Genomic DNA, 10,854 nt, shown 5'->3' with positions numbered 1-10,854 from the left:
ACTCTTAAGCTAATTAGCCCAAAACATCGGGAATCCTTACCACCTCTTATCCTAAATGGAACAAATATTAACTTCTCTCCCTCAGGAAAGAGTTTGGGAGTAATAATAGATGAAAATCTAAATTGGACAGAGCACGTAACTGCAGTGCGCAAAAAAGCATCAGCATCCCTTGATGTCCTACAAAAATATAAAAAACTCTTCCCTTTCGATCTGAAAAAGAAATTAGTACAAACGCTTATACTCCCAATCATTGACTACAGCGATATTATCCTACAAGGCCTCTCTCAGGAAAATTCCCGACGTCTAGAACTGGTCATGAATGCCTGCGTCCGATATATCTGTGACGTTCGACTTTTTGATCACATTTCACCAGCATTTGCAAAATTGTCCTGGCTGCGTGCAGACAAACGCAGAGATTTCCATACACTCTGTCTCATCTACTGCCTTATAAATGTAAACTGTCCCTCATATCTCTCCTCGTCCCTAACGCTCATGTCGGAACAACATGACAGAAACACACGTTCCCATTATAATAAAATCCTCTCCGTTCCACTGCATCGCTCAGTCACCTTCTCCAAATCCTTTACAGTAGCGGGAACCCGACTCTGGAATAACCTCCCTCGTTATGTTAGAGAACTTAAAAACATGTCCAGCTTCAAAAAACAGTTAATGACGTATCTACTTAAGCAACAGTAATGCCTTCCTCTGTACATGAATGCACTTCACCTCATTACTGCCCTCTTTCCCCCTCCTTAAATCCCCATTCCCCAAAACACGCTAAACTAGTAAACATCTACTTTAAACACCAAGATATTATGTACATCTGCACAAACCTTCTTTACTATTGCCAATCCTTCTCATGTTTGTCATTATTATTTAATTTTTTTTACTGTTATTATTATTGCTTATTATTGCTTTTATCATAATCTGTATGTAAAGCACCTGCTGTAAAAATACTGCCAGCATTTAATTTATTAAGTCTTAGTCATGTTTATCATTACATTTTATTATTGATTTTATCATAATCTGTATGTATAGCACCTGTTGTAAAAATACTGCCGCATTTACTTAATTAGGTCTTAGTCACTACTCTTTATTCATATTGTCACTAGAGTAAGCTAACATTCTCATTTAAACTATTGTCATGATGTAACTCTGATGTGTGAAATGCTGCATGTGTGGAACACTGGTCCGATGTAAGAGAGGGCCTGATGGCCCTAATCTGATCAGGTTAAATAAATAAATAAATAAAATAATAACATTTTATCAATTCGGTTATATACACTCCTGGAAATGGAAAAAAGAACACATTGACACCGGTGAGTCAGACCCACCATACTTGCTCCGGACACTGCGAGAGGGCTGTACAAGCAATGATCACACGCACGGCACAGCGGACACACCAGGAACCGCGGTGTTGGCCGTCGAATGGCGCTAGCTGCGCAGCATTTGTGCACCGCCGCCGTCAGTGTCAGCCAGTTTGCCGTGGCATACGGAGCTCCATCGCAGTCTTTAACACTGGTAGCATGCCGCGACAGCGTGGACGGGAACCGTATGTGCAGTTGACGGACTTTGAGCGAGGGCGTATACTGGGCATGCGGGAGGCCGGGTGGACGTACCGCCGAATTGCTCAACACGTGGGGCGTGAGGTCTCCACAGTACATCGATGTTGTCGCCAGTGGTCGGCGGAAGGTGCACGTGCCCCTCGACCTGGGACCGGACCGCAGCGACGCACGGATGCACGCCAAGACCGTAGGATCCTACGCAGTGCCGTAGGGGACCGCACCGCCACTTCCCAGCAAATTATGGACACAGTTGCTCCTGGGGTATCGGCGAGGACCATTCGCAACCGTCTCCACGAAGCTGGGCTACGGTCCCGCACACCGTTAGGCCATCTTCCGCTCACGCCCCAACATCGTGCAGCCCGCCTCCAGTGGTGTCGCGACAGGCGTGAATGGAGGGACGAAAGGAGACGTGTCGTCTTCAGCGATGAGAGTCGCTTCTGCCTTGGTGCCAATGATGGTCGTATGCGTGTTTGGCGCCGTGCAGGTGAGCGCCACAATCAGGACTGCATACGACCGAGGCACACAGGGCCAACACCCGGCATCATGGTGTGGGGAGCGATCTCCTACACTGGCCGTACACCTCTGGTGATCGTCGAAGGGACACTGAATAGTGCACGGTACATCCAAACCGTCGTCGAACCCATCGTTCTACCATACCTAGACCGGCAAGGGAACTTGCTGATCCAACAGGACAATGCACGTGCGCATGTATCCCGTGCCACCCAACGTGCTCTAGAAGGTGTAAGTCAACTACCCTGGCCAGCAAGATCTCCGGATCTGTCCCCCATTGAGCATGTTTGGGACTGGATGAAGTGTCGTCTCACGCGGTGTGCACGTCCAGCACGAACGCTGGTCCAACTGAGGCGCCAGGTGGAAATGGCATGGCAAGCCGTTCAACAGGACTACATCCAGCATCTCTACGATCGTCTCCATGGGAGAATAGCAGCCTGCATTGCTGCGAAAGGTGGATATACACTGTACTAGTGCCGACATTGTGCATGCTCTGTTGCCTGTGTCTATGTGCCTGTGGTTCTGTCAGTGTGATCATGTGATGTATCTGACCCCAGGAATGTGTCAATAAAGTTTCCCCTTCCTGGGACAATGAATTCACGGTGTTCTTATTTCAATTTCCAGGAGTGTATATAACCGTAGATAGCAGCTGCTATTAGTGAAATATTTCGATTTTCCCTCAAGCCACTAATCAAGTTTTTCTTAATTATCCTGATTACTTTCAAGCAATTACGTTTCTTTTCTCAGAACTAGACCTCAAGCTAGTTAATTTCATACCCCACTTATCCACTTCCCACTCTTCATTTGGCTATGAAAATCCGGACAAAAACCCATTGTGTAATTTATATGGAGTCTTCTTTTCGTTGCTTTCAAACATTTAATCAGGACAGTTAAAGGACAGTGAAGCCGCAAGTGGGCGACACCTACGCCTCATCACTGAACGCGGAGGGCGGTGCACATTGTCGATCATGGGCCTGCACAGGAGACGACCCCCCCTTCCCCCTCCAAAATGTTCACATGTTTACCCAACGATATCTTCAATTACGACTGTAGTAGACTCGGATTATCGAGTTTGCACCGTGGATCAACGGAAACGTGTCGCCTGGTCAAATGATTGAAGATTCTTCTTCCTCCAGCTCTACTGTCGTGTCCGAATACGCAATCATCCGGGTAACCGGCTTCTCGAAACATACACCGCGCCACGGACGCATGAAGGTTAGGGCAGTATTACACGAGGTAACTATAAAGTCTTTCCGTGATTGCAAAGATTTATTTCGAAGTAATTATACTAGATGCAGCTATGCGCTTTGTTGAAAATGATAGCTCAAATCGTAATGTTATTTATGGGCGCACTTCTAACTGTGCTCCGTTTGTTACCCATAGAACATCTAGCCAACACTGCATTTCTCTCCATGTCCTTGCCACCATCTCGTCAGTCACCTCCTCTACTCAGCGTTTAAACATCAGGAACGGGTCAACTGAACACTTCATCCCTAACTTAACCTTACTAAAATAAAAGTCAAGAAGCGTTATGTCTGGTGAACGTGGTGGCCATGATGTTGGACCGTCTCTATTGATCCCCCTGTCCGGCAAGATTTCATCCAATAACTGACGAATAAATAACCCCCAGGGTGATACTGCACCATCTTATTGAAACATGAACCATACTTGAAATTCCTGTAACGGAGTTGCAACACGACGCATCGATTTCCGCAAACTACGCTGAAATTCTGTTCACACGACATCAACAGCGCCGTCACTCACTTCAGATATACAGCTTTTTGCCTTGTCACCAACACTGCCAGTCTCTTTAAAATTTTCATTCCATCCATTGACTCTCTTCACATCTGTCGGATCAGACTGGGCTCTGAGCACTATGCGACTTAACTTCTGAGGTCATCAGTCGCCTAGAATTTAGAACTAACTAAACCTAACTAACCTAAGGACATAACACACATCCATGCCCGAGGCAGGATTCGAACCTGCGACCGTAGCGGTCGCTCGGTTCCAGACTGTAGCTCCTAGAACCGCACGGCCACTCCGGCTGACTGTAGGACCAGAGTCATAGGCACAGTCGCTGAAATGTATTATGCGATCGTGTGTCATGAAACGACAAAACACATTGCGCTGTCACCTACATAGATGTCATTGTGACAGCAGCCCTCCTGCCGGTCGCAGTGGCCGAGCGGTTCTAGGCGCTTCGGTCCGAAACCGCGCTGCTGCTACGGCCACAGGTTCGAATCCTGCCTCGGGCATGGATGTGTGTGATGTCCTTAAGTTACTCTTGTTTAAGTAATTCTAAGTCTGGGGGACTGATGACCTCAGGTGTTAAGTCCCATAGTGCTCAGAGCCACTTGAACCAGTTTTGAGCAGCACTCCTAAATTACGCTACCTGTAACAGCGGAAAGAGAAAAGTAATTAGATGCTCTCAGAGTACATGCAAAAGTGCATCCATGAAAACTTCATGAGTTTGATTGCCGTTTGCAAGAAACCAAATAACTATGTGGAAGCGTATCCACAAAAAAATTTATTAGTTACGCTACCATTTGCGGCAAACCGCATAGTTGTGTCTAGCGGCCCGTAATTTACGGAAATTGTGAGATCTATACGTAGACATCTGGTGCCACACACCTCCGGAAACAAAACAAAAACGTTTCTAATCCATGCCGCGTACAATTGCTGCTGTACTGGTTCCAAGGATGACCATCATGCTATTGATCAGGTGATCATAATGTTTTGGCTCATGAAAGTATTGAATGAGCGCAATATTCGATTCATTTGTTTGTCTCCCAGATTTTTAAATTTCTTACTTTAGATTTTAATTACAAACATCTGACGATCTGGAAATACCAGCTATGTAACATGTGTGAAAGCGTAATATAAGTGGGAAAGGTCCGTGGGGGCGCTCCTCACTGTTGCTGTCCCAAGGAATGAAATCGTGGAGTGTCTATCGGTGTCTCCTTAGCAGAAATCAGTGTCCGCTGAGACGGGAGGTTCTGAGAGCCAAGGTTCTGGCCCACCCCCGCAGATACAACTATTGTGCTCAGATTATCTCTAATACGTATCCGAAAGAGTATCGTGTTGCAGTCACGATCGTTCTCCAACTGTGAGAGGGATATTCTTCAACAGTTTTGGTTACTCCTAGAAACACAAGACAGTTTTCCTTAGGGGATGCGTTGGGCACAGGGTAACAACAAACCAGACACATCATCAATTTACCTTCAGCGAGCAAATAATTATACTGAAAGACGTCTGTCACAGAAGAAATTTTATATTTTTACTTGAAACGTTGTTAATGGGCTTACATTACAGCGTTTATAGCTCTAAATGTCGCGAAACACAAACAGTTATATGTAAAATGCTTTTTGAAGTAATAGTGTTGTGTAATAGCTGTGGCTTAACAGAAACTAGTGATATCGTTTTATGCTTCTACTGTAAATAAGTAAAGAACAGTGAAAATTATTTATAATTAGCTTAAACTACGAACCGCGCAACAAAGCTATAGATTGGCCCAATTCGCTGCAAAGTGTTTGTGAGTTTGTTCCTTCACTGCAAAATGAAGTTACCATAGGCGCATCTTGAGAAGGTCATCTATATATCTCCTATTCTACGATTACATAAACTGTTCAGTGCATTGTCGATATGACACTCCTAAATCTCCCCTTAGTGGGGGATCATGTTAGAGACTTTATGTGGCAACCTGTTCTCTGACCTCCAAATAATATGCTGGTGCTATTTACACTAGTTCATTTCGATCTCAAGTACCATTTCGTCTACGTGCTATCGATTTCTTATATTTTCACTTCTCGCACTGCTCCTCAAAACTAGAGTACGTAAACATCTCAGCTGTGCCTTACAAATCCTTGATTTACAGTTTTGGCGGATATTCTCTAACATGCACTTCCATGCAGAAAACCCCGTTTTAATATTACACTGTGAAATCTGATTAGCATTTCTTTTCTCATTTGCTTCCTACATTTTCTTTTTAGAATTCCATTTACTTTATTACAGTTCGTTAAATTCTTCTCTAAGTATACTTAATTTTCAAATAACATGTACTTAATATCCCTTATCAGTTCTGTTATTTTATTTTTGATGAATTAAACATATTTTTCAGCCAAACGCTTCCTCGCGCACTACACACAAAACCTAATTTCCCCGCTTCAGGATACTCAGTAGATCAATTCACATATTCAGTTTAGATTTTTACACACACTTCAGTTTAATCAAGCATAGTATCATTTATTAAATGAATCTCTTAGCAGTAGCATGACATAATTTTGGAAAATGACCTGATACATCTCGGCATTCCCCGCTGTCCAAGATACTGTCCAGGTCCTAAATATTTAAATTATCCACTAGGAATACGATTAAACACTCTACCAGACGCAACCCTGCATGGGCTTCGTACCTTTATCGTGCCTTTCCGACGAAAGCCGGTCTGCAATGTTGTTTACGAGAGTTGACGGCTGAATTCTCTCTAATAGGTTTCGGATTTAAGCACTAATGCCCCATTTCTCCTGCAAAGCACTGTTGTAATCCCCTCAGCTTTTCTTAGCATCGCACTAAGTAGGTAGTCTATAAAGTTACTCAACTCTCGTACCCAATAAAAGTACACCTGCCATAGTACAGTCGGCAAGATGGTGAATAAAAACCGCAGTGTGTTCCTTGGGACAAAGGACAGCATTGTGTCCCCCTCGGCTTCGCTGGTAAACACAAAAAGCTACGAATATGACTGGCTGCAACACAGCACTCACCTTTATGGTCCGTATTATTCTCGTTTCCGGAGAAGAAATGCGAAATACGGAGACAATGGCAACATGAGCACACCCCTATCATTCGAGCCAGACACTTCTCTTTCTCAGGCAACTCATTCGAGCTAATCGTTTTATTTTCCATTCCACCATGCCTTTTTGGGAGTTTAAATAATATTTTTTTTGTATGCATGGGCACGGTAAACAAAAATTAATTCACACAGATTGTATCGCATTCTGTGCTTTAATGACTAAAAAACTATTCTATGTGACGCCCTTTCGTATCACTATGGTCTGTAGTCTTTAAGGCAGAGACCGATTGCCGTTTCACTACCTAATTCCCATGCTGTCCTGCAATCGATAGGTACCTTTTGCCGTAACTACAATACCATTCATGTCCGACATCGCTGACAGAGTTTCGTATAACATTAAACTCTGTGAGTAAAAGTAAATGAAACTGAATACTTTATTAGATAGTGTGGGTTAATGTCTATTGGATACCTGTTCGTATTAAAATGTCCACTTTATACACTTTTTAATAAGTTATTCCCCAACGTGTTATTGTGCCTACATGTATTTAATACATAAACCTTTAAGCCTACTAAGTTCATGACACCTCAAGCCGTAACATTATTTATTCAATATTTCGGCAGCTAATTTACTACGTTTGCTGTCATGCAGAAAAGACAGTCTTCCTTTCTTTCAAAATTCAGGCACATTACTTACCAAAGTCGGGCAGAGCTAAGTTTAAACCATCTGCGCCATCAAAAGACTTATTATTCGGCACTACCGTCCCATACAAAGTTTTATCGGCTAGGATCCTGATGCCCTCAGGCTGTATAGAGAGCTTTCGAGATGTTATTATTGGCCTTTACGAAGTATCTTCGTTGTTTTCAGTACTGTTTCTTGATGTAAAATCACTGCCACCATACTCAAGTTTTGTTGTCCACAGAACCATCTTCCATTATATGCTACAGTTACATTCGTTTTTATCACATTCAGCCATCCTCAGGAATATACGATTCGATCAAAAGTATCTGACAGGCCTGTGTAATGTGGGATTAGCCACCAGATGTCACCAGAGGCGGATCTACCTGTATCAGAATAAAAGGAGGCAGGGAGTATTGTGTTATCAGTTGAGAAGCAATAACAGCACGTCTCTTCGGACGTGGAGCAGTCACTGGATGTCACCTGAGCAACAGATACATCAGCGACATTTCACCCCTTCTAAAGCTGCTCAGCTCGACTGTTGGTAGTGTCAACGTGAAGTGGAAACGCGAAGGAGCAAACACAGATAAAACAAGACCAGGCAGACCTTATACGCTGACAAACAGCGACTGTCGAGTGTTGCAGAGGGTGGCTGTACAAAACTGCCTGAAATCATCGAAAGGAATCACCCGTGAGTTACAATTTGCTCAAAGTCACGGTGTACATGTGACCAAGGAAAAAAATCCCGGATTTTTCCCGAATTTCCCGTTTAATACACTTTTTCCCGGGTGAAAATACGCTATACCCTGGGTGAAAGAAAGTACATTTTTTTACGTGTTAAGTGAAACATCCTTTGAGTGGTAAATGATTAATACACCGGCATAGAACTTCCCGGCAATTTAGAGGATAAAACTCAGCAAAAAGCAACGCGTTTTGAAAGATTTTTGATGCACACCAACACGCACACTGCATATTTTCGTATTAGGAAAGCATAAATTCGAATTCCACGAGGCATTGAAGTCGAGAGTGCGATGTGCTTTCGTCAGCCAATCATAGCTCACGCCAAGTGATCACGCTAGCCAATGAGTGCACATATTCAGAGCATAGGACAGTTAATAGCAACGTCAAAGTTACGTAGTGCGAACACACAAATATCAGACACAAAGTATCCAGTGGAATAGAGGGGGGAAAGTGGAAAATCGGCCCACGGCAGTTAATGTATAACCAGCGAACAGTTCCAACTTGTCTTAAGTCGAGGAAGAGCTTTATCCAACGGACACTACCGTTAGAAGGCCGACCTGTCACCCGCCGCCTGTCTTTGTGGTTGGACTCTCTGCAAAATACAAACATGCACCCCAAGAGGAAATCACACAAAGGCAACAACTACAGTATAGTACATGGAGAGCACTGAATACGAGTAGATTAAGAACATGAGTCGAAAAAAGCAAAATAAACATGGTTAAATGGGGCTACTATGAAGATGAGCAGAGTGAATGTGGAAAAACACAGACGATTAAACATTTGTTCATGTGCCCAGGGATGGAGTATGTTTAACAGCGCAAGATCTATTTTTGTGCAATGACAAGGTCATAAAAGCTGCTAGGTTTGGAAGAAGAGAATTTAGATGTTCTTGCCGGGACACGGAAAGTAAAGTAAGTAAGTACACAAATAGTAAAAGTTAATAGTTTAAATTAATACACATATAGTATAGTTACAACGAAACCCTAAGCTTTCATGTCCAATATTGTTCATCAAATTTTTTTCCCGTGGATTTGGTTACGCAGTATTCTAACAGCACGGCTTAAACTGCAGCAGCTGAATATTTCTTATATGCATGATTATAAATTTTTACTGCCGTGCCCGGTATATTTCGTGGGTTACCTCGCTGAATAAATCTTCCGACGAGCACTTCGACTTTTACATATAAAAGACAGTTAAGTGAGAAATTGCTCAAGAACTCAACTAGCACTTTTTTTCTGAAGAGTAATTATACTTTTTTCCATCGTTACTGCATAATTTTTAATCTATAAAAGAATTAAAACAAATACGAAGAATTAACCTTGAAGCTACGCCTGTCTTAGCGTGTATCACCCTTCAAGATACACTATGTGATCAAAGGTATCAGGGCACCACCAAAACCATTCATTTTACATATTAGGCGAATTGTGATGCCACCTACTGCCAGGTACTCCATATCAGCGACATCACTAGTCTTTAGACATCGTGAGAGATCAGAATGGGGCGCTCCGCAGAACTCACGGACTTCGAACGTGGTCAGGTGATTGGGTGTCACTTGTGTTATACGTCTTTACGCGAGATTTCCACACTCCTAAACATCCCTAGGTCCACTGTTTCCGATGTGATAGTGAAGTAAAAACGTGAAGCGACACGTACAGCATAAAAGCGTACAGGCCGACTTCGTTTGTTGACTGACAAGAGCCGACCACGGTGGTCGAGCAGTTCTAGGCGCTTCATTCCGGAGCCACGCGGCTGCTACGGTCTCAGGATCGAATCCTGCCTCGGGCATGGATATGTGTTATGTCCTCAGGTTAGTTAGGTTTAAGTACTTCTAAGTCTAGGGTGCTGATGACCTCAGATGTTAAGTCCCATAATGCTTAGACCCATTTGAACCATTTGAATGACGAGAGTCCGCCGACAGTTGAAGAAGGTCGCAATGTGTAATAAGCAGACATCTATCCAGACCGTCACACAGGAATTACAAATTGCATCGCGATTCATTTGCAAGTATTATGACAGGTAGGACGTGAGAAAACTTGGATTTCATAGTCGAGCGGCTGCTCATAAGCTACACATTACGCCAGTAAATTCCAAACGACGCCTCGCTTGGTGCAAGGAGCGTAAAAATTGGACGATTGAACAGTGGAAAAACGTTGTGTGCAGTGACGAATCACGATACACAATGTGGCGATCCCGTGGCAGGGAGTTGGTATGGTTAATGCCCAATGAACGTCATCTGCCAGCGTGTGTCGTGTCAACAGTAAAATTCGGAGGTGGTGGTGTTATGGTGTGGTCATGTTTTTCATGGAGGGGATTTGCACCCCTTGTTGTTTTGCGTCGCACTATCACAGCACATGTCGACATTGATGTTTTAAGCATCTTCTTGCTTCCCATTGCTGAAGAGCAATACGGGAATGGCGATTGCATCTTTCAACACGATCACCTGTTCCTAATGCACGGCCTGTTGTTGAATGGTTACGTGACTATAACATCCCTGTAATGGACTGGTCTGCACAAAGTCCTGACCTAAATCCTATAGAACACCTTCAGGGTGTTTTGGAACGCCGACTTCGGGCCAG

Source organism: Schistocerca gregaria, chromosome X, assembly GCF_023897955.1.
Source record: "Schistocerca gregaria isolate iqSchGreg1 chromosome X, iqSchGreg1.2, whole genome shotgun sequence".
NCBI classification, from domain to species: Eukaryota; Metazoa; Arthropoda; class Insecta; order Orthoptera; family Acrididae; genus Schistocerca; species Schistocerca gregaria.
Note: the sequence above shows the minus strand (reverse complement) of the source record.